The sequence below is a fragment of the Elephas maximus genome, chromosome 6 (genome assembly GCF_024166365.1).
Source record: "Elephas maximus indicus isolate mEleMax1 chromosome 6, mEleMax1 primary haplotype, whole genome shotgun sequence".
In the NCBI taxonomy this organism is placed as follows: domain Eukaryota; kingdom Metazoa; phylum Chordata; class Mammalia; order Proboscidea; family Elephantidae; genus Elephas; species Elephas maximus.
In genome coordinates, this window is record NC_064824.1 from 11407256 (window position 1) to 11430460 (window position 23205).

Here is a 23205-nt window from a genome sequence, read left to right on the forward strand (position 1 = left end):
TGCTGAAGATCCTTCAAAAGTGGCTGCAGCAGTATATCGACAGGGAACTGCCAGAAATTTAAGCCCGAATCAGAAGAGGACGTGGAACCAGAGATACCATTGCTGATGTCGGATGGATCCTGGCTGAAGGCAGAGAATACCAGAAAGGTGTTTACCTGTGTTTTATTGACTATGCAAGGGCATTCGACTGTGTGGAACATAACAAATTATGGATAACATTGTGAAGAATGGGAATTCCAGAACACTTAATTGTGCTCATGAGGAACTTGTACGTAGATCAACAGTCATTCCAACAGAACAAGGGACTACTGCATGGTTTAAAGTCAGGAAAGGTGTGCGCCAGGGTTGTAACCTTTCACCATACCTATTCATTCTGTATGCTGAGCAAATAATCCGAGAAGCTGGACTATATGAAGAAGAATGGGGCATCATGATTGGAGGAAAATTCATTAACAACCTGCATTATGCAGATGACACAACCTTGTTTGCTGAAATTGAAAAGGACTTGAAGCACTTACTGATGACGGTCAAAGCCTTCAGTATGGATTACGCCTCAACATAAAGAAAACAAAAATGCTCACAACTGGACCAATAAGTGTTAGAGAATATTGGACATACCATGGACTTGCAAAAGAACAAACAGATCTGTCTTGGAAGAAGTACAACCAGAATGCACCTTAGAAGCAAGGGTGGCGAGACTAAGTCTCACATACTTTGGATATGTTGTCAGGAGGGATCAGTCCCTGGAGAAGGCCATCATGCTTGGTAAACTACAGAGTCACTGAAAAAGAGGAAGACCCTCAATGAGATGGTTTAACACAATGGCTGCAACAATGGGCTCAAGCTTAACAATGATTTGCAGATGGAACAGGACCAGCAGTGGCTCGTTCTGTTGTACAAAGGGTCACTATGAGTCAGAACTGACTCGATGGCACCTAACAACAACAGCAACATTCACGTGCCATCGAGTCAATTTAGACTTACAGTGTCTCTGTAAGACTGAGTCAAACTGCCTTGTTGGGTTTCCTAGGGTGTATTCTTTACAGGAGCATATTGTCAGGTCTTTTCTCTTGCAGAGTGGATGGTGGATTTGAATTGCTTACCCTTTGGCTAGCAGCCAAAACCATTGCACGGCCAGGACTCTTTACCATTTACATTGTTGTTAGGGTTGTTAGGTGCCCTCAAGTCAGTTCCAACTCATAGCAACACCATGTACAACAGAATGAAACATTGCCCAGTCCTGTTTTACCCTCTCAGTAAAGAAACCCTTGACAATATCAGTCTTTTCTCTGTTTATCATGCTGTTGCTTATTGGTCCAATTGTGAGGATTTTTGCTTTCTTTATGTTTAGGTATGTTTAGGTATAAACCATACTGAAGGCTGTGGTCTTTGATCTTTATCAGTAAATGCTTGAAGTCTTCTTTGCTTTCAGCAAGAAAGATTGCATCATCTGCATAGTGCAGGTTGTTGATGAGTCTTCCACCAATCTTGATGTCACACTCTTCTTCATATAGTCCATCTTCTTGGATTATTTGCTCAGCATACAGATTGAATAGGTATGGTGAAAGGACACAACGCTGACACACAGCTTTCTTGATTTTAATCCATGCAGGATCCATACGTTCTCTTTGAACTACTGCATCTTGGTCTATGCACAGGTTCCTCATGAGCACAATTAAGTGTTCTGGAATTCCCATTCTTCACAATGTTATCTGTAATTTGTTATGTTCCACACAGTCAAATGCCTTTGCATAGTCAATAAAACACAGATAAGCATCTTTCTGGTATTCTCTGTTTTCAGCCAAGATCCATCTGACATCAGCAATGACATCCCTCGTTCCATACTCTCTCCTGAATCCAGCTTGAATTTCTGGCAGTTCCTTGTTGATATACTGCTGCAGCCACTTTTGAAGGATCTTCACCAACATTTTACTTGTGTGTGATATTAATGATATTGTTTGATAGTTTTTCATTTGTTGGGATCACCTTTCTTGGAAATAGGCATAAATATAGATCTCTTCCAGTCGGTTGGCCAGGTAGCTGTCTTCCAAATTTCTTGGCATAGAGGACTGAGCACTTCCAGTGTTACATCCATTTGTTGAAACATCTCAACTGGTATTTCATCAATTCGTGGAGCCTTGTTCTTCACCAATGCCTTCAGTGCAGCTTGTACTTGTTCCTTCAATACCATCAGTTCTTGATCATATGCTGCCTCCTGAAATGGTTGAAAGTCAACCAATTCTTTTTGGTGAGGTGACTGTATGTGTTCCTTCTATTTTCTTTTGATGCTTCCTGCATCATTCAATATTTTGCCCATAAAACCCCTTCAAATTGCAATTTAAGTCTTGAATTTTTTCTTCAGTTCTTTCAGCTTGAGAAATGCCAAGAGTGTTCTTCGCTTTCGGTTTTCTGAACCCAGATCTTTGCACATTTCATTATAATATTTTACTTTGTCTTGTGGAGTTGCCCTTTGAAACCTTCTATTCAGCTCATTTACTTCATCTCTTCCTTTTATTTTAGCCATTCTATGTTCAAGAGCAAGTTTCAAAGTCTCTTCTGACACCCATTTTGGTCTTTTCTTTCTTTCCTGTCTTTATTGACCTTTTGCTGTCTTTATGTATGATGTCCTTGATTTCATCCCACAACTCATCTGGGCTTCAGTCATTAATGTTCAATGAGTCAAATCTATTCTTGAGATAGCCACCAGGTTCAGGTGGAATATACCAAAGGTTTTATTTTAGCTCTCTTGGACAGGTTATTTTCTTCTGCTTCAACTTGAACTTGCATATGAGCAATTGATGATCTGTTCTGCAGGCAGTCCCTGGCTTTGTTCTGACAAATGATATTGAGCTTTTCCATTGTTTCTTGCCAAAGATGTGGTGGATTTGATTACTTTTTTCCATCCGGTGAGGTTCAACTATATAATGCTGTTTATACTGTTAAAAAAAGGAATTTGTTGGTCTTGCAAAATTCTGTTGTGCAATCTTGACCTCGTTTCTATCACCAAGGCTGTGTGTTCCAACTACCAACCCTCCTTCTTTGTTTCCAACATTTGCCTTCCAATCACCGTTGATTATCAATGCATCTTGACTGTATGTTTGATCAATTTCAGACTGTAGAAGTTGGTAAAAACTTCAATTTTCTCATTTTTGGCATTAGTGGTTGTTGTGCAAATTTGAATAATAGTTGTATTAACTTGTCTTCCTCCCAGGTGTATGGATATTATCCTATCACTGACAATGTTGTACTTCCAGATAGATTCAGAAATGTTCTTTTTGACAATGAATGTGACTCCATTCCTCTTCCTGTTGTCATTCTCGGCATAGTAGATCATATGATTGTCTGCCTCAGAATGGCCAATTCCAGTCCATTTCAGCTCACTAATGCCTAGGATATCAATTTTTATGCATTAAATATATGCATATATATATACAACAAATAAATATACATACATACTTAGGTATGCCAAAACCAAAACCATTGCCAATTGTGTGAATTTCAACTTGTAGCAACCTTATAGGACAGAAGAGAACTGCCCCATAGGGTTTCCAAGCAGTGGCTAGTGGATTTGAACTGCTGACCTTTTAGTTAGCTGCCTGAGCTTTTAACCACTTCACCACCAGTGCATGTAACAAAATATATTCAAGGTCTGTATGTGAATAACTACAAAATTCTGAGGAAAGAAATCGAAGGGGATACAGAGAGATGAAAAGAAGTAGTATAATCAAGAAGTTAATTCTTATATGTTGTATAGATTCAGTGCAATCCTAATTAAAATCTCATCAAATTAATATAGGTAAACTGATTCTAAAGTTTATGTGGAAAGACAAAATATCCAGAAAAGTGAACAGAATATGGAAGAAGAACAAAGTTAGAAGACACTATATGGAAGAAAAGAACTAATGTTGAAAGATTGACACTGTGTGACTTCAAATTCTAAAGCTACAGTGATTAAGACAGTGTGTTATTGGTAAAAAAAAAAAAAAAGCCAAGTAGATCAGTGACACAGAACGGAGAGCCCATTGCTAGAGGACAGAAAGCAGCTTGACAGAGGTTTCTGAGGCCCCAGGACAAGAAAGGAAAGGACTCCACACCACGAAGACCTTAAGGTAGAGAACTGAACAGTCCAATATTTAGTGCCTCCCTGAAACTCTGTTAATAAGAGTCACTAATAAGGCTTCAGTGAATCTTTTTTCTTGCTAGTTAAAAATGTATATATTTCATGAATTTCATGTTTTAATTAATGATTTTATGTTCTATATATTACCTTATTTTACGAATTCAAATGGGCTCTTGGAGGTTCTTCAGGTAGGAAATACCTCCCATAAATGTAAGATTGTTATTAATCTTTATCATTAATATTAAATTTTCAAATGAATAATTAACCCCATTACAATTCCACTTTTTTATGGTATTTTTTAAAGTCTTAAAGTCTTTCATGTCCAACCAACAGAGCTCCACTCTTCTGGGCTGTCACTTTTTTTTTTTTTTTTTGGAATATCAAGATTTATGTCATCTTTGTATTAGGTCTTTGTCTCCACAAGGGCTCCTTTCAGCAAGTGACAGACACAGATTATAGCTGAAATGAGCCAGAGTGAAAGTTACTGAAAGGGCCAAGCAGTCACAGAATAGTTGTGAAGGTCAGAAAACCTGGGCTGTCAATGGGCTGGCAATAAGAGAGGCCCCAAGTTAGGAGCACCACCCATGTCCTAGCACAGTGGGAGTTGGGGAGGACACCACTGGGGTCATCACAGAGTGTCGACCACCAACAGAGGCACCACCACAAGGCACTGCCACACTTCTGCACTGGACATGAGGCACTTGGCTGGCCCAGCCCTGGCTGCTGACCCTGGGGACTGATTTGCTACCACCATCCTCAGCCACTGGAGAGACTCTACCGCCATGGCTGCTCCTGCAAGTCTCCCTCCTGATGTGATGCGGCAGAGGTGCATCTAACTGGTTGAGCCCCAGTTCCATGCCTTGTGTCAGGTATGGAGGAGTCTGAGGGAGAACTTTCTGGAAGACACATTTCTAAAAGGAGGTACCCAACATAAACAGAAATTTCAGTTTTGAGAACTCAACACAATGAAAACTGTCCAGTACCGTCTTCTTCACTGCCATCTTCACAAGGTGTAGAACAGCCCAACCTCATTGTCCTCATTACAGAGTCTTTGAAATTAGCAGCATTGTTTCTTGTTGTGAAGAACACATTGCCTGTGTCTGTTAGGGAATTTTTTCCTTTCTTGTTTCACTTCTTCTGCTTTGCCAACACTCTATATTTAATAATTTCTAACGTCCCTTCCTTTGCATTGTGAATCAGCATCCAGGCTTTGAAGCCAGACCACCTGGTTTCAGACCCTGTTTGTCTCCTCATCAGCTGTGTTAACCTCAACCACCCTGTGTCTCACATCTTTCTCCTGAAAATGACAATGATAATTGTATCTACCCCATAGGATGTTTGTGAGAATTAAATGTATGGTCTCAAAGTATACTCTGTGTGCAGGACACGCTACATAATCTCAAAGCCCAGTGCAAAATGAGAATACAGGGCCCTTTGTTCCAAAACTATTAAGGAATTTCAAGACAGTCACAGCACAGCATTAAACCAACCACTGGAACCTTCTGGGTGTAAAACCTTGTGCGCTGCATGGGTCACATGTCCAGAAGCCAGCCCTGTCTGGAAGCATGGTTAGATGCTGGTCCAGAAAAAGCATGGAAATGAGAGGAAGCCTTGAAAACTTTTACAACCATTTGACATTTCTATGACACCCAAGTGTGTGATCAGCAGATTTGTCTTGCTGAGCAGGGTAGAGACAGGTTTGTCAGACTTACATGTTGAGTTGCATGTGGTATGAGGTTTTCATTAGTTATGCTCAGTAAGATTAAAATATGAAAAAGAAAAAAAAGGTCCTTTACCACCAATAATTTTAGAGGCACTGAGTTAATAAATACAATATGCTTATGATAGCACTTAACACAATTATATATTCAATAAATGTTAGCTATTTTTATGTTACTTCATGTAACAAAAGTTCTTTTGTTCATAGATTTGTGTGTGTATGTGTGTGTGTGTAGACATGAGGTCCAATTTTTTGGAAAATTTTTTTTGTTTGTTTCAACATTTACCTGTCTAATCCTAATTCTTTATGACTTTCTACTTTTTCCTCAAAGTCCTCTGGTTCCCTCGCTCCTCTGACTGGGTTCATTACCTCTGTCTGTGGTTCCACGGACCTATTTGCTTTTACTATATTGTGCAGTTATTCTATACTTATGTGTTCCCGTCTCTTAAGAGATTGTGGAGTCCTTGAGGGCAAAAATTACATCTTATTTATCTTTTAACTTCTAACTTTTAACACAGAGCTGGACACATTGTACAGCTACTAAGTGAAAGGTCGATGGCTCCAGCTCAGCCAGCTGCTCTGTGGGAGAAAGACCTGACCATCTGCTCCCATAAAGACTGTAGCCTAGAAAACCCTACAGAGCAGTTCTGTTCTGTCACATGGAGTCATTATGAGCTGAAATCAACTCGAAGTCACCTAACAACAACAATGATATTACTAAATAAATGTTAGAGACAAGAGGAAAAAATAAAGGATGAAAGAAAAAGAAACACAGAAAGACATATTAAAAAAGAAAGAACTCGTGACAATTAAACAAGAACTTGGCTACTTGGCCAAGAGTTCTGTACTTGTCAGATTTGGCTCCTGGTATTTCCACTGATCTTTTGTGTCCTTTCGAACAGCACAAAACTCCCAGGACTCGCTGGTTTACTTGCTGACAAGAGTACTTTTCTGTGTATGTTGTCATGGATGGTACATTTTACTGTATCCATCTCCTTTCCTCTGTTTCTGAGAGCTCCTTGAGTCTAATTATGCCGAGCCTATGCAAAGCAACTTGTGCGAATGTTCTGGTAAAAGAAGTTAACGCTGTTTTTTTATTTCCTTTAGTTGGAGCCAAAGCCCTGAATCAGGTGGGCTACTTGTCAGTGTTGCAAATCAGTCCTTAGAACTTCCACATTCATTAACTCTTTCAAGCAACATGGTGCAAAGTATTTCCCTATTATTCATCACGTAGAGTCATAATTAACCTAATTAACTGGCAAGAGCAACTTATGTAAAATATTCATTTATAGTAAAGGGAATCCCATGAATATGATTTATTTATCCTTAATAGTTTTTTTTCTGTTGTTTTCTTTTCATCTTGTTCTAGAAATCTTTCCTGAACAAACTTTGAAATGATGAGTTGTTTGTAAGAAATGTTTATCATGGCGATGCTTACAACAGAGAACATTTCATGACAATTGAAATTCCCAGCAGTAAGGGGATGATTAAGTAAATTGTGGTGTAACCACTCAACAGAATATGAAGCCATTATTAATGCTGTTTACAAAGTGTTTTAATTCCATGTGAAAATGCTGATGATATGCTGGTAAATGGAAAAAGCAAGATACCAAAGTGAGTTTACAATGTGATCTTAACTCTGATTTTATTTTATTGCATCATCTTAATTTCAGGTAACTCACATGTATTACTTTTGCTAACTTTATTGTAAGAGCTACTTTAGAGTTGGAAATTTGGCACTGAGAAGTTATCCTGATTTAGGAAATCAGGGATAGATTTTTTAGTGCTTTTCAAACTTTTCTGTGCATTACTTAAGGAGTCTCAGGATGTAACCTGAAGCTGTTTGAGAAACACTTGAAACATTGAATTAAGATTTGTATTTTATCATAAAAATATGTGTGAAGTATTTCATTTTATTCAGTTATATTCTTTTCAGTTTTTTATTACTGTAAAAAATATAGATAATAGAATATTTGCCAGTTTCACATTTTTACTTGTACTTTTATTAAAACAAAAAAACAAAAACTGAATTGCTTAACCTCCAGGAAAATAATTCCAACATAAAAGACCAAAGATGAAATTTTCTTATTATTTATTACTTGTACAATTGTTCTACTCTTCCTGCTTTCCCGAGATCTATGAGATTAGCTTATAGGAAAATCCCATTAAATCAGATAGTAAGTACATGGGTAGCCCAAGCTTAGAGTTCAAAATTATAAACAAAACAAAATCAAACTTTTTTTATTCCAATGAAAGTATCACTCTAAGATGACTATCTGTGCTCATTATGTGGTGCTATGTGCCCCTTGCCCTAGCTGATATGCCCCTGTGTAGGCACACACAGCCCTCTTTGAGGAACATGGTTGTCTTTGAATTTCATATTTTAAGGGTGACGTAAGGAAAAGGGGCACAAGTTCTTTCTTTTTGTTTCTGTTTTTATTTTTCTGCTACAACCAAAGAATGGAGATCGTTAGTTGGTTTGCGATATCTATAAGATTTTGGGTTGGGATAAGAAAAAAAAAAAGAAATCCTAACAGCTCTTCTTAGAAACTAGGGGCATTAACTTCATGTGCCTATAGGTGTTTAAGCAGAAGCTAGATCACACCTCCGAGGAAGGAACTTTGCACTTGGTAGAAGTTTTGCTCAAATAAGTTCTGAGTATCCTTTTGATTCTGAAATTACATGGCAGATGCAACCATAGCTGCTGAATGTTGACTGAAATGCCAGGGGACATGTACATCATCCCTCTAGGGATATCCTGTGTCTAAATGTGTCATACCAAATCATTCTTTTGGTCCCATGGTCCAACAAAGTAATACTTAAAGGTTCTTAATTTTTATATTTCAGAGAGAATATAAATGGAATCCCTCTGGACTAGACAGGGTGGTGATCCTGGGTGCACAGCACAGGAAGGAACAACGGGATGCCCATGCTAGAAGGGACCTTTCCTCAATCAAGTGAGTTTACAGAAGGGGTTTAAGGTTCTTCTCAGGGTCCTGGAGATGGCGGTAGACCCAAGATAAGAATTGTCTTCCAAAACAACAGTCCCTCACTGCTCTCCATTAAACCGTGTAAATCACTGTCCTCAAAAATGATGGTGAAGGCACAGGCTGTAAAGTAATACGAGTGCTACAGATTAGAACTGAAAAAAAGTCACTTTAAAGAAAATAAACTGCAAATCTCTTTTATTCAGCTGATGGTAAATTTGTGAATTTCAGTAAGTAAAAGCATAATAGCAATAACTATTCAGTGTATGTATACATACACGCACACACAGAGAGAGAAGAAATCCTGGTGGCATACTGGTTAAGAGCTATGGCTGCTAACCAAAAGGTTGGCAGTTCGAATCCACCAGGCACTCCTTGGAAACTGTATGGGGCAGTTCTACTCTGTCCTATAGGGTCATTGAGTTGGAATTGACTCGATGGTAGTGGGCTTGGTTTTTTGGCTTATGGATTCCAACATATAGTAACCCTATAGGACAGAGTAGAACTCACCCATGCAGTTTCCAATATATGTATATTCTTCAACATTGTTAAAATTAGATATCAATAACCTTAATTTATGGCTGAGGAAATAAAGTTCAGAGTCATTAGATGAGTTGCCCAAGCTTTCACAAGTATATGTAAAGTTAGAATTCAAATTATTTTTTATTTACTTTAAATTTCAGAGCCCTTAGGCTATAATGTCTTTCTATCACCTCATTAACATATTTCTGGCCCACAGCATGACCTCAGTAATTGTTTGCTGAATAAATGATTGACCGTTTTTCAGAAAGGGTGTGTTTAAAGTTCAGCCAATGACTAGATTAAAAGATGGAAGCCTTAAGTGTAGTAGACCTTATATTCAAGAATCAAAAAAGAATGGCAGTAGCACCTGAAGCTCTCTTTTATTAATGTCAAGTATGTATTGGGCTTGAAGCAGAATATTTGTGACTTTTATTTATTTATTTTTTTAACAACTTCAAGCACAATTAGAAGCAATTATGGAGACAAGGTCATAATTCAGGTTGCCTGGAAAACTGGGTTTTAACAAAGCAAAAGCTGGAGACCCAAATGTTCCTGGGATACATAACAAAAGGAACTAGATGAGATCCTTCACAAAGACAGGCTGCCTTCCCTTCTTGTTACTCCCTGTGGTCATTTGCAGGGCAACCATTGTACACTGCAGAATTGAGTAATCTCCCCTCCTCCTTTAGAAGCCACAGGAAGGGCTTGACTTTCCCTCCAAGCGGTGTGTCAGCTGCAGATGGGAGGCAGCATGATGAAGAGGAGTCTTAGGAGCCAGACCAAGGAGCCAGCTCTTGCTGCTGCCCAGCAGGGTGACCTTGGGCAGGTCTTTGGCCTCTCCATGTCTAGTTCCAGTCATCTATAAAATAAGGGCTTGGGACATCAGGTTTCAGTGTTATCCTGTGTCTAAATCTGTCTAAATTATTTTTGTCCCATTGTCCAGCAAAGAAATATCTTAAAAGTTGTTAATTTTTAGATTTTAGACAGAATGTAAATGAGTTGGAGAATTGTGCCAATTCGTGAATTATTTCGTTGATTTTAAACTATTGCAACTAAAATAAATTAGCTGGACAGTTGTAAAAACATGTTAGGAGTGGTTATCTTGAATCAAATGTTTCAAAGTAAAGTACAGGAGTTTGGACTAAAAGCCCAAAATAAAAGAAAAAAAGAAGTATGGATAGAATTCCTAGTCAATCAATTTCCACTGGGATTTGAGCATTTGCTGCTTCTTTCTAAACAGTTCTCTTGCTGTGAACAAAAATTCAGATTGTAGCTAAGATCCAGAAGCCTATCTGAAATGTGAATCAGGAGTAAGAGGGCCAGCTGAGACCACCAGTTTTAGGTCAGGAACACAGTATTTTAAGGTTTAAGTTTTTCAAAGGAGGTGAATAAGGTGGACAGTATTTAGCAGCAGAAAACACAGCTTTCATTCACAGTGATTTTGTGGAAGTCCTCTAACATTTTTCAGTGTCTGCTCTCCAAACTATAAAATGAGGTTAATGATGCCTACTTTTGTTGGGTGTTTATATCACATAATCTAGTGGGAACTAAAATAGTTCTTAAAAATTGGTAAGAGAATGAGAATTGGTGTGGGCAGTGCTAGGTTTAAATCTGGCACTGGGAGAAGCTGAGTCAAAGGAAATTTCATGCAGATGAATGACTGAAACTGAAAGGGTCCAAAAAGTAAGGTGAGTGGGGCTGATCTTTAGAGGAGATAGCAGTAAGTGTCTTAAATAAGGATTTTTCCTGTCTCATTGTTCCTGACTTGCCACTGCTTATGGAAAGACTCTTAAAGCATCTCCCTGTTGAGCCAAAAACAAACCAAACCAGCAATGGAAAAAAAAAAAGGAAACACCATAAAAGCCACAGTGACAAAATCTCACATTCAGTTATAACCTAGGTAGTTTTCCAGTAAACGAGCCCTGATGGTACAGTGGTTAAAGTGCTAGGCTGCTAATGGAAAGGTCACTGTTCAAGCCCACCAGCCACTCTGCAGGAGAAAGATGGGGCAGTCTACTTCTGTTAGACTACAGTCTTGGAAACCTTATGGGGGTGGTTTTAGTTTTACAGTAAAAAATATAATAGATAAAAATGGGCATGGGGATTTTTCTCCCCATCTGAAATATGTGCATTAAAACCAGGGGCATTGGTGGTTCAGTGGTAGAATTCTTGCTTTCCCCGTGGGAGGCCCAGGTTTGATTCCTGACCGAATCATCCATGCACAGTGACCACTCGTCTGTCAGTGGAGACTTTAGCTGAGTTTTCTAGACTAAGACTGGGGGAAAGACCTGACAATTTTCTGAAAATCAGGCAATGAAAACTCTATGGATCACAAGTCTGATCTGCAATCAATCATGGGGATGGTGTAGGACCCAGCAGGCTTTCGTTCAGTTGTGCACAGGGTTGCCATTATTCAAGGGCAGATAACAACAATCCTAAAAGCAAGGCTGTGTCATCAATGACTTTTTCCCCCCAGAAGTCCCTCTCTTTGTCACCAGGGTGAAGCTGTGGCCAGCAGCAGAGTATCAGCCACATTCTTTCTTATATCTACGTCTTCTGTTCCACTGTATTTTTCCCTCCATATAGCTTCCCTCTTTCCCTTGGTACAGCTTTCAACGTGACCTTCAATTTCCCAAGTATACTACCAGACCCTCCCACACACCCTTTCATTGATAATTAAATCAGTCAGTGCCTTCTGCACCAGATATTCAGACATAACTGCACTCTCTGCTGTAAGAGCTGAGCAGTGCTCGTCTGGCTCCTTCATCCCCAGCATCTTGGCATACCCTTTCCATGGTCTTCTTTTTTTTCCCAACTGCAACCATTAAGATAATTGATTTTACTTTTATTTTTATTTTAACTGTAGCATAAATTTTGCTCCTTTCAAAAATGTGACTGCCTGACTGATTTTAAATTATGTTAAGGTGATTGGAATGACACTCACCCACACCAGGAGATAACATGGGGTAAACGGAAGGGAGTAGAAATTTCCATTTCAGTGAATAGGATAGAATGGACTTAGCATAAACTCCCAAGTACCTCCTAAGAGTAAGAGGTGTGGGACACAGAAGAGAGGAACAAATAGAAGTTTGTAGAATATCCTTCCTGGGAATAGAAACAATGACAACAAAAAAAAAGTCAAATAACTTACAAACAAGTGCAGGGATATTAAGTGCCTGAAGTTATTAGAACCTGGTTTGCATTTTGGCTCTACCTCTTACTTGCTATGAAGTATTGAGCATGGTTGGAGACTGTTGTTCAGAGTTTGGTTGGGACAAATGGAAGGATGGGGAGAAGGTAGAGATGAGTGTGCAGATGACAGCTGAAATTTAAAAGAAATTAATATTGTTAATGGCAAAAAGCCACATCGTCAGAAGTATAAAGATGTGTAAAATGAGTCAGAAAGAAATTAGAAAACAAATTAAAACCTCAGTCCAAAAAATGGGCAAAAGACTTCAACAGATATTTCACCAAAGAGACCATTCAGATGGCCAAGAAACACATGAAAAGAAGCTCAAAATCAGTAGCCATTTAAAAAAAAAAAAAAATGTTGCCATCGAGTGGATTCTGACTCATAGCGACCATGTAGGACAGAGTAGAACTGCCCTGTAGGGTTTCCAAGGAGCACCTGGTAGATTAGGAGTACCTGGTGGGTTAGGGAGATGCAAATCAAAACCACAGTGAGATACAATATCACCCCCACTTGAATGGCAATGATCAAATAACAGAAAACGTTAGGTTTTGGTGAGGTTATGGAGAAAGAGGAATTCTCATCCATTGCTTCATTGCTAGTGGGAAGGTAAAATGCTACAACCAGTGTGAAAAATAGTTTGGTAATTCCTCCAGCAGTTGAACATAGGACATGTGACACAACAATTTCACTCTTAGGTATATACCCAAAAGACCTGAAAGCAGCAACACAAACAGAAACATGTACATCAATGTTCATTTGCATCACTATCCATAATGGCCAAAAGGTGGAAGCAATAAAAAATGTCCATTAACTGATGAAATGGATAAACTCAGCCCTAAAGAGGAATGCAATCTTGATATATGCCACAGAATGTAGGAAAGTAGAAAACATTAGGCTAAGCAAAATAAGTCAGTCAGCGATAACTCTTAGTGGTTACCAGGGGGTGAGAGGGAAGTGGAAAGAGGGAACTTTTCCTTAGGGTGCCCTGAATATATGTTAATGGTGGTGGAATAATTTGGAAAAAGATAGCAAGAATGGTTAAACAACTTGAAGAATGTAATCACTGTCACTGAAATTTTTGTGTAAAATTGCTGAATTGCTGTATGTTTTGTGTAGAGGAGCCCCTGTGGTGCTGTGGTTAAGCACTTGGTTGCTAACTAAAAGGTGTGACAGTCTTCTATGTAAAGATTTACTGCCTCGGAAACCCTATGGGGCAGTTCTACTCTGTCCTATAGTGTTACTATGAGTTAGAAACAACGTGGCAGCAATGAGTTTTGTTGTGTGTATTTTCACCAAGATAAAATTTTTAAAAGTCTAGTGGAACAACCTCGAGGCATGGAGCAGGACACTAACTATGGTGGTGTCAAGAAGACAGCTATAATAACTATAAAGAAAAATCAGTTGAATTAGTGGCTTAGGCCAAGGATGACTCCTTGTTTTCTAGTTTAGCAATTGGTGGTCCCAATAAAAAAAAAAAAAAAATTTTTTTTTTTTTTTTAATAGTAACATCAAAAAAGAATTAGATACGGTGGAGGAAAATGACGAATTCTCTTAAGGTCATTTTGATTTAGAGGGTTCGTATGTCATACAGGTAGAAATGACCTGCAGAAGGTCATATCTGGGTCTAGAATTCAAATACAGATAGCTATTGGAAGTCATATCTTGTACAAGAAAGTAGATATGCCCTTAGATATGAGACTATGAGAGCTTCAGGTAAGATGAAGGTGAGCTTAAGAGACAATTAATGATTATCACGTTGACTAATATTTCAGTGGTGCTCTTTACAATGTACTCTTCAATACACATTCATTTCATCACACTACAGTGAGTGAGATAGAAACGAATAATATTATATCCATTTTTCCTAGTGGAACAGAATGCTCAGACAGATATATATTTTCACAGCAAACATACTACAAAATGTAATGGATTTAGTTCCTTTCTGCTATCCTGATCTTGAGCTACTCTACCATAAATGGCAGCAGAAAGCTAGAGTCAACTGTCAGAACATCTGCCAGGCCCGGTGCTTCTTGATAAGGTGGATTCCAGTTCCACTCTTCTGTTCTCTGTTACCTCAGACCCTCTGACTACTGGATCCCATAAATTTGAACTCCTCTACCTCCATTAAGGAGATAATTTAATTGGACCTATATTATGACTACCTAGTTCTATGCATTTGGCAACAATTATTACCATGACTTGGTCTTTAGGCAGATCCCATAACTCCAGGATATCCATTGTCCTAAGCAGGAGTAGAAAACTAAGTACTTGGTCCTTCAAAAAACCCACTTTCTCCAAAATGTGTTATCATAAAGTTTGAAGACATTCTAATTAATTCAGGTGTGACCCGGTCCAGGGCCCATGAGGCCCAAGAAAATCTCCTAAAGAGTTAGAAATGGGGACCAAGAAAAAGAGGTAAGACCCATGACATGGAAGTTCAGGGATGGTAGGTTGCCATATTTTCTATCTTATGGGTAAAATTTCCCAGGTCCAGGCTCTTGGCCATCTAATTGGCCCAGTCTGGGTCAGATGTCCACCTGTTGACCAACCACCTGTATCCAGTATGATCAGAATTACATTGAACAAACGTAGTTGCTAGATGTTTCATCAATTTAACTGAGGGAATGGGAGAGAAAGGTTCTATTCCTGAGAATTTTTTGCATGGGCGTGTATGTATAACCTGACCTATTCTGTGACCATTACAAAGGCAAACTTTTTTCAGTGTTTAGTAGATATCTATACCTAGAAAAAATAAGTTAAAATTATAAGAATAAATTGTAGCCAAGCTACTTTCTAGAAGCTGATGAGAATTCTTCAATCTCAAGGAACTATTCAATTTAAGAAATATTTGTAGGGCATCTACCATGTTCTAGGAATTAAGACCTGTACCCATCTCTGCTACATTCTGTGGAAGTTGGGGTTATACAAATATTAACACAAGCCAATACCCATCAAGGTATTACAGTTAAGAATAAAGAGAAAAGAATGGGGAATGTCATAGCCATCATAATCCTTGTCTATTTTACATTTTCTTTACTCCTAAAATGTTTTTTTTTAATTGGGCTATTTTCTGGAAGGTAGAGAATAAACTATGAGACTATAGACATCCAGAGTTTAAGAAAAGGTAATACAGGTTAGAAGTAGAAAGAGATCCATGATGCCTTGAGAAGTAAATATAGATGAGGAAGTGGTTCCTACATAGAAAATTGACCCTGAGAAAGGAGCTATATTGTTGGGCAGCCATGGCTATCTTTTATTCTCTATTCTACTTCTTCCCTTGAATTCTGTGCCAATCTTTTCGGCATCTCAAATTAGAGCTCCATCTGCATTTCTTCTGGGAAACATTGCTGTGTAGTGAACTTAGCCTTTAGAATAGCATGGTGCTATGCTTCTGGTGCCATACGAGTTACTATATAAGCTTTGTCTTTCTATGAGAACTATCCCTGGTTTATATATTGACGTTATGAGAAAATGTTTTCGGGCTGTCAAATAATTGAATTCCTATAGAGCCTCTTTCTGCATTAGGGAAACCCTTGGAAGACGTCCATGACTGGAAGTCCATCAACATCTGGTAATCATGGAATGACTCCCAGTTCTCATGGCAGAGGCACTGATTCCTTCACATTCATTTTAGACTCTGTTAGTGCTGTATAAACTACATTTTTATGTGAAGATGCTGAAGGGACAATAAAAAGGTTAAAACTGAGGTTCACCAGAAACATTCCAAGATAAGGTGAGGAGCCCATATGCCATAAGCAATAGTGATGAAATATGAGGACACATAGGGAATGTTTGAAGCCAGTTGACTGGTTCCAAGTTCCCACTAACCATGCTTCCATTAGGAGTCAGTGGGTTCTGGACACTGGGGATGCAAGTGATATATACGTATATATAGTAATTCACACTATGACCTTCCCTATTTCTAAACCACTGTAGTATTTGTTTATTGTCTGGAAAGAATCAGTCACTTACCATACGGTGAACTGCAGGAGTCTGGGTACAAGTCTCTTCAATTGGCCATAACCTTCTAAAATGTAGACTCTGGCTTTGAACTTGGCTCCCTCATCCACTGAGCTCAGCTCAATGCCTGGCACTTGTGCTCAGGGGATGAATTCAGTATGGATGGATATATTTCCCTAGAAGCTACTACATTTCATGGAAAGTTTTATTTGGTTTTGTAGCTGTATCAGTGGTAATTTCCAAATTTCACAACTTCTACAAAAATTGCATGCCTGACACAACCAACCAGTTGATAAAAGCTGTTATTATCTATTGTGAATTGGCCAACAGATGGAAAGCTTTTGTATTTGGAGAGGCATGAGTAAGTTGGTTTCACCTTATAAAAGACTCCACTATTTTTCTCAAAAAGACCAAGAATGGTACCATCAAGAAATAAACATTTAGAGTCACAATAGGCAACAGACCTCAAAGGGAGATGGAAAGAGGTATTCAGGGAGAGGAGAGATTTTAGAAAGGCATGATAAAAAAAAAAAAGTACAGATGAATCTTGTACAAATGCAGAGGGGACTGACTACTTGTCTTTCTCTCTTTTAAGGGGAAAATAAGGCTGTGATAATGCTTAAGACACTCTTGTTGGCTTTAGATTTTTGATAGATGGTGAGATTGAAGCTAGGAGCACCTAGAACAGGGGAGTAGAGTATCCTCTGCCTTCTCACCTTCAAGTGGAGTCACCTCTCATCAGGTCAAAACACAGCAGCGTATAGTAAAAAGGATTTGGCACCAGGCAATAACATGAAATTATATGTTTTTGAGAAACAAGTTAATTTTAATGTGGCAGCAGTACTCATAAGATGTTTGCTTCAAATATGGCTAAGGCCTTGATCATTAAAACAAGCATTCTCATGTACAGTGCACTGTAAACAATGCCGAGTTATCAATCCATTCTTTTATTAGTGGTTTAAGCAAACTAAGCATAAGTGTTTATACTGGTGTATGATTTCGCTCACCAGACACCAGTTGATCTCATCCAAAGTAGGGGAAACACACCTTTGTAAAGCAGATCGGCATTCAAGGGGTGATGAGGTAGTGAGGTTTGTTTTGATTATGCAATCTTTAGAAATTAAGACCTTCAAAATCTTGATAAGAGAAACGAAGATAAGAATGGTGAAGAAGCACTGGAATAAACCTTAACTTTCTTGCATGCAGAACATATATCTTCCGGTTATTTTTCTCTCTCCTTCTTCTTTGTAAAACTCTTAGTGATAGTGACTTAGTAAATGTGGACTTTTCCTTGCTTCCTGCTCAGGCTCTATGCTAGACTTTCTAGATGCAAAGATAACTTATATAAAGCCATTGACCTCAAGATGCTCAAACTCCAGTGGAGAACACAGTTAAATAAGCTAAGGTTTAATCATGGGGCGTTGTCGAAGGTTATAAAAATACCCAAGCAATACTTGAGTTAAATAGAAAAATAAAAGAAGCTGATAAAACACTTCTCTAAATATTCAGCTAGACAATCACCTCAGTGAAGATAGATCAGTAAAGACCACCTATTCACAGAGATGATCTTAACTTTAAAAAAGAGTCAATTTCTTACAAGGAAATTATGATTATGTTTATATGCTTTTGTTGTCCTCCTTTCACTGTGAACAAAGACTGTGTTCCTAATCCACACATTAGCTTCTGTGGAATTTATTGGTTTAAATTTGGCAAAATAATTTATGGGTAAGATGCTTTCAAGTATTTAATTGGAAATATTTTCCCTTCTGCCTTCACTACATAGAATGTGGGGGCATTATTCAGATCTCTTTCAAGGAAAAATATTTCTAAATCAAATTATTTTTAATGTATTGAGTTTTTTCACATGAATAGATATCTCAATTGAGATGTATAAAACCAATTAGGTCCCTATATAGATCTGCTTTGCAACTGGGTACTGATTTCCCTTCTCAGCTTAGGTTGAAATTGTGTGTGTTGGCGGGGGGGTGGGTGAAGGCAGCTGCCCAACATGCAATGAGAGGCTGGAGAACATCATACCTCCTGTCCTCAGGAGCATTACACCCCAGTGGTCTCAGGATTGGTGAGTTGCATTATGCTCAAAAACAACAGTGCCTCATCTGAGTGTAATTCTCAAGCACAAGTTGTTTTCATTCACTTCCTTTAATCATTTATGCTCTCTCATGATTAAACAGAGAAGTAGGTGAATGGGTAAGTCTGAGTCCTTGGACTTGAACTGCCCTGTTTTTAAGTGTGGCTCCTACTAACTGTGATGCATTCCACAGTTCCACTGCTATTCATAAGGTTTTCACTGGCTAATGCTTTTCAGAAGTAGACTGCTAGGTCCTTCTTCCTAGTCTGTCTTAATCTGGAAGCTCAGCTGAAACCTGTCCCCCATGGGTGACCCGGCTGGTGTCTGAATACTGGCAGCATAGCTTCCAGCATCACAAAAACACATAAGCACACACAGTATGACAAACTGACAGACACACAGAAATCGTATTACTACATCTGTGGAAAGAGACGATGGAAAAGCTTGGTATCATCAGTCAGAACAAAGTCAGGGGCTGACTGTGGAACAAACCATCAATTGCTCATATCCAAGTTCAAGATGAAACTGAAGAAAATCAGAGCGAGTCTATGAGAGCCAAAATATGACAGTATATCCCACCTGAATTTAGAGACCATATGAAAAATAGATTTGATGCATTGTACACTAGTGATTGAAGACCAGAAGAGTTGTGGAATGACATCAAGGACATCAAACATGAAGAAAGCAAGAGGTCACTGAAAAGAAAGAAAAGACCAAGATGGATGTCAGAGGAGACTCTGAAACTTGCTCTTGAGCGTTGAGCAGCTAAAGCAAAAGGAAGAACTGATGAAGTAAAAGAACGGAACAGAAGGTTTCAAAGGGCGTCTCGAGAAGACAAAGTATTATAATGACATGTGCAAAGAGCTGGAAATGGAAAACCAAAAGGGAAGAACACACTCGGTGTTTCTCAAGCCAAAAGAACTGAAGAAAAAATTCAAGCCTCGAGTTGCAATAGTGAAGGATTCTATGGGGAAAATATTAAATGATGCAGGAAGCATCAAAAGAAGGTGGAAGGAATACACAGAGTCATTATACCAAAAAGAATTAGTCGATGTTCAAACATTTCAAGAGGTGGCATATGATCAGGAACTGATGGTACTGAACGAAGAAATCCAAGCTGCTCTGAGGGCATTGGCAAAAAACAAGGCTCCAGGAATTGATGGAATATCAATTGAGATGTTTCAACAAACAGATGCAGCGCTGGAGGTGCTCATTTGTCTATGCCAAGAAATATGGAAGACAGCTTCCTGGCCAACTGACTGGAAGAGATCCATATTTATGCCTATTCCCGAGAAACATGATACAACCGAATGTGGAAATTATAGAACAATATTATTAATATCACACACAAGCCAAATTTTGCTGAAGATCATTCAAAAACGGCTACAGCAGTATATCAACAGGGAACTGCCAGAAATTCAGGCCTGTTTCAGAAGAGGATGTGGAACCAGGGATGTCATCGCTGATGTCAGATGGATCCTGGCTGAAAGAAGAGAATGCCAGAAGGATGTTTACCTGTGTTTTATCGACTATGCAAAGGCATTTGACTGTGTGGATCATAACAAACTATGGATAACATCGCGAAGAATGGGAATTCCAGAACACTTAATTGTGCTCATTAGGAACCTTTATGTAGATCAAGAGGCAGTTATTTGGACACAACAAGGGGATACTGATTGGTTTAAAGTCAGGAATGGTGCACATCAGGGTTGTATTCTTTCACCATACCTATTTAATCTGTATGCTGAGCAAATAATCCGAGAAGCTGGACTATATGAAGAAGAACGGGGCATCAGGATTGGAGGAAGACTCATTAACAACCTGCGTTACGCAGATGACACAACCTTGCTCGCTGAAAGTGAAGAGGACTTGAAGCACTTACTAATGAAGATCAAAGACCACAGCCTTCACTATGGATTGCACCTCAACATAAAGAAAAAAAAAAAAATCCTCCCAACTGGACCAATGAGCAACTTCATGATAAACGGAGAAAAATCGAAGTTGTCAAGGATTTCATTTTACTTGGATCCACAATCAACAGCTATGGAAGCAGCAGTTAAGAAATCAAAAGACGCATTGCATTGGGCAAATCTGCTGCAAAGGACCTCTTCAAAGCATTGAAGAGCAAAGATGTCACCCTGAAGACTAAGGCACGCCTGACCCAAGCCATGTTGTTTTCCATCACATCATATGCATGTGAAAGCTGGACAATGAATAAGGAAGACCAAAGAAGAGTTGATGCCTTTGAATTGCAGTGTTGGCAAAGAATATTGAATATACCACAGACTGCCAAAAGAACTAACAAATCTGTCTTGGAAGAAGTGCGGCCAGAATGCTCCTTAGAGGCAAGGATGGCGAGACTGCATCTTACATATTTTGGACGTGTTGTCAGGAGGGATCAGTCCCTGGAGAAGGACATCATGCTTGGCAGAGTACAGGGTCAGTGGAAAAGAGAAAGACCCTCAACAAGGTGGATTGACACAGTGGCTGCAACAATGAGCTCAAGCATAACAATGATTGCAAGGATGGCACAGGACCGGGCAGTGTTTCATTTTGTTGTTCATAGGGTCGCTATGAGTCAGAACCGACTAGACTGCATCTAACAGCTAACTCTGGGTCTGTGAGCATGTTACCTGAATTCTCTGTCAGTTCATCTCCTTATCTCCTGTGTAGGGTGCAGAAAAGATTGAATAATGCATGGCTCATGCAGAGAGCAGTACCCAGCACTGAGGAAGTGTGGGGCATTATGGTGGCTGATGGGTTGTAGGTTGTAGGCAAGCTCTTTAAGCTTTCTGTGCAGGTCAGTAGCTGTAAAGTGAAGGTGGTAATAGTACATATTTGATAGGATTATGACCATTTAATGAGTTAATACATGTACAGAGCTCAGAGAAATATTTAGTACATCATAAGCTTTTGATGAAAATTTTTAGAAAGAAAAAACAGTAGAAAAAAATTCAGTAATAAAAGAAATGAAACTCTTCTGGAGGGCATTATGCTGAGTGAAAGAAGTTGATTACAAAAGGACAAACACTGTATGAGACCATGACTGCAAATACTCATGAAAAGGTTTGTATACAAAAAGAAACAATCTTTGATGGTTACAAGGGAGAGGAAGGGTGGGAATGGAAAAACACTTAATAGACAATAGACAAGTGGATACTTTTGTGAAGGGTAAGACAGCACACAGTACTGGGGAAGCCAGCACAAACTGTTCAAGGCAAGGTCATCGTAGCCCCATAGACACGTCCAAACTCCCTGAGGGACCAAACTGCTAGGTTGAAGGCTGTGGGGGACCATGATCTTGTGGAATATTTAGCTCAATTGGCATAACATAGTTTATAAAGAATATGTTCTGCATTTTATTTTGGTGAGTAGCATCTGGGGTCTTAAAAGCCTATGAGCGGCCGTTTAGGATACTCCACTGGTCTCACCCCTCCAGGAGCAAGGAAGAATGAAGAAAACTAAAGATACGAGGGAAAGATTAGTCCAAAGGACTAATGGACCACATCTACCACAGCCCCCACCAGACTGAGTCCAGTACAACGAGATGGTGCCCAGCTACCAATACTGACTGCTCTGACAGGGATCACAATAGAGGGTTCTGGACAGAGCTGAAGAGAACTGTAGAACAAAATTCTAACTCAAAAAGAAAGACCAGACTTGTTGGCCTGACAGAGACTGGAGAAACCCTGAGAGTATGGCCCCCAGACACCCTTTCAATTCAGTATTGAGGTCACTCTTGAGGTTCATTATTCAGCGACAGATTGAACAGGCCCATGGACCAAAACAAGACTAAAGGGGTGCAGCAGCCCTGGGGCAGGGACTGGAAGGCAGGAGGGAGTAGGAAAGCTGGCAATAGGGAACCCAAGGTTGAGAAAGGAGAGTGTTGACATGCTGTGGGGTTGTTAACCAATGTCATAGAGCAATGTATGTACTGTTTGATGAGACACTCGTTTGTTCTGTAAACCTTCATCTGAAGTACAAAAAAAGAGAAATGAAACACTTAACCATTGCTGGTTCCCCAGCACACATAGATAAATGACTCTGTCTCTAGTCAGCTACTTCTGTGAAGCGTTCCATATGGGTCCTGAGAAAGCCTTGTGGTGATGCATAACTCACTAATGGATCACTTGGCTTTTCTTCCTTCCTTGGTTTCTCTTCAGTCCCTCACGCCCACTACCTATGATCACATTTTCAAGGAAACTATCTACATGAAAGTCTTTGTCTCAAGTTCTGCTTTCAGGAGAACCCAGACTAAGGTATTTCAGAATCCATATTTTCATTACATGTTCTTAAGCTTTTTCTTTGTGACTGTTAAGTCTCAAATTTAGAGGAATTTTATCCTTCAATGTGCCCACTAGATGCTTTCAGGAGAGAATCACTAATTTTTGTTTTTTATATTATTGGGCATGAGGTTAATAACCCACCAACTCAATGCGACTCGTAGTGACCCTATAGGACAGGGTAGAACTGCCCCATAGAGTTTCCAAGGAGTGCCTGGCAGATTCAAATTGCCGACCTCTTGGTTAGCAGCCATGGCACTTAACCACCACAGCACCAAGGTTTCCATGAGGTTAATAGTCAATGTAAATAAGCACCTGCAAATAGTAAAAT